General features: G+C 30.2%; 1 long non-coding RNA gene across 2 annotated transcripts; it reads left to right on the top strand.

Moving 5' to 3' along the window:
• Nucleotides 1-302: 302 nt before the first annotated feature.
• Nucleotides 303-1,968, top strand: LOC111416789 (uncharacterized). Of its 2 annotated transcripts, none has more exons than XR_002706598.2 (3): nucleotides 303-1,165; nucleotides 1,232-1,633; nucleotides 1,762-1,968. It is a non-coding gene; the product is annotated as an uncharacterized lncRNA (long non-coding RNA). The 2 variants fall into 2 exon arrangements; XR_002706599.2 differs by having other exon boundaries at nucleotides 963-1,165; nucleotides 1,232-1,369.
• Nucleotides 1,969-2,572: the final 604 nt, after the last annotated feature.

Below are 2,572 nucleotides of genomic sequence, written 5' to 3'. Positions count from 1 at the left end.
ATGTGATCCATCTACTAATGATAAATGATAAATACGTAGAAGAGAACTTAGAATTTATGATATACGTATACAATAATTAAGTACGCATTACTTGTTTAAATTGACTTTACATCACATCCTTTATTCATTTTTATTGATAACACTTCCATCCAAAGTATGGTTAAGAATCGACGAACAAACCGCGTGGTCCCTAAACCCCCATTTCTCATAAGACCTTAACTTCGCCATCCGCGATTCGGTATCCGGGGCTACGATGGATTTATTGAAACAATAATCAAAAATAGGCTATTAAGCAATTAATAATAGCCAAAATTAACAAATTAAGCTAAATTAAAATAAAATAGAAGGAAAAAAATAAATTCTTGACATGAAAACATGAAGTGTCTTGGTATTGGTTTTGAGAGAACAGTCGCGTTCCATAGGGAGAGTGGTAGAGACAGTAGATGATGGTCGATGCAGTTCCATCAATTTCAATGCACCAGCTATCTCATAAATATCCATTTTTGCTTTTTTAAGAAGAAAGTGAAGGCTGCTTATCGATATCGCCGTACTCTTAAGGAAAGCGTCGATGAAATGTTCTTGAAATTTTGTATGTAATTCGACAACATTGAGCATCCTCGCGTATCGTTCTGATCTTGCATTACTGTTACGCTCAACAATGTTAAAAATTATGCTTGCAGTTTTTGTCGCTTTGAGGAATTTAATTAAGACGTACTTGCTAGTCGTGTATAAGCCTTTTTATTTAGTCCAGATATACGTTTATCTTCTGGTGATATGTTTACCTTTAATGTGATTCCTTCTTGATTTTAGGCATATTTGATGGTTCATTGTTACCATCAATTTTATGCGCATTTGGCATAGATCCAACGTCTACTATTTTTTTCTACGCATGTGCTATCCTACCAGCTCACTTAATTACGAACCATCCATTAAAATTCTAACAGAATACGTGCTTATCTATTCCTTAATGATTACTTTGACCTTCAAATATACATATTATAAAATGGGATTTCCACGTTAGTTGTACTGCAGTCTAGATCAATATCCTCTACAATGAAGTTTCGTATCGTTGTATTTTTGTTATTTATAATGATGATCTATTCAATATCAACATCTGACCAAGAACTTCCTCGCAGCCTAGACGAGTATATTCCAAAAAAAGACGGTATAAAACATATTAATCAAAATGAACTTTGAACGCGTTATTTTAACAAGTTGGGTTTTTGATTAGGTCAAATAAGTTTGAATAGACCCTATAACTGCTGCATGGTTCGATGCCGTGACGCAGAAGAATGCAGTGAAGATGATATTCTCCAACGACGTGATGCGATCTGGTGTTTCTGTTGCAAAATCCCTATTTCAAAGACAGGTATAAAATGTTTTAATTACACGTCCAAGGTTAATTTAATAAAACTTTTTAAAAGAAAATAAGCTGTGATTCAAAATGTTACAAATTACATCAATACAAACTTTCGGATTATATAAAAGATTAATTTACACTTTTTACAAAAAAAAAACAGCAAAAAAGTTTGTAAAACCTTATTTTGGTCGAAAATACTTAAAAAGGAGTATTACTCAACATTTTTATTCTAATTTTGGATTTTGTCATCAAAATATAATTGGGAACATTTTGGTATGTTATTTATATTAGTTAAATAAATAATATAATAATAAATTATGTACTAGTTATTTGAGCGTGTACGTTAAGCTTTTATTTCTTACGATTTGTTCAAGATTTAACTTTCAAAATTTTAATTGTAGGTGTACAATCGTCCAAGAAACGTAACTATTTTCATCAACGTACCATGAAACGTTATCAAGATTAATGAAAAATTAAATATATTTTATTGTATCTATGTTATATGTAATTTGATGTTGAAATAAAGAAAATAAAAAATAAGGAAACTACGAGGAATAAATAATGGAAATAAAAGAATGGAACAAATGGAATTAAATAATTAACAATTAGACCGAAGGTTTTCCCAAATAAAAGATCTTTTGTATCAAAAAATTCATTCTTGCCGCAATAATTTAGAATACTTAAATGAAGAGTTATACAAGATTATTGTTATATGAATAAGTTTTTCTAAAAAGAAAGATACCAGCGACATGAGCATGCACAATAGAATCAAACTTAGCAAATCGAAGTCCATTTAACGTGAGACAAGCGATTATCTCAAAAACGACGACCAAATGAAAGTTGTTCTGTGCTAAGGGGGAAACCATATGACGATAACATTTTTTGACCTTGACCTTATTTTCAAGGTCATATGAAGGTCACGACCAATTTTTTAAATGGCACCCTATATATTTTATTGTAAAATCTGAATCTGTGGATAAAACCAAAGTAATTCAAAAAAAATTAATAAAAAAATTTACTGTTTTGAATCAATAATTATAATCAATAAAAAATTAACATGTTCCAATGTAAAAAATCTATGTGAATTCTGTTAAAGTTTTTATTTGATTTACTCTATGGTGTTAATATGACTTCTTTGGACTTGAAGGAGTATATTTGGCAAGCTTCACATTCATTTACTTGGTCTTCAATATCACAATTTAAACTTGGCCA

This window comes from Onthophagus taurus, chromosome 7 (genome assembly GCF_036711975.1).
Source record: "Onthophagus taurus isolate NC chromosome 7, IU_Otau_3.0, whole genome shotgun sequence".
NCBI lineage: Eukaryota > Metazoa > Arthropoda > Insecta > Coleoptera > Scarabaeidae > Onthophagus > Onthophagus taurus.
The sequence above is the reverse complement of the archived record's forward strand: the minus strand, read 5'-3'. Positions and strand labels throughout refer to the sequence as shown.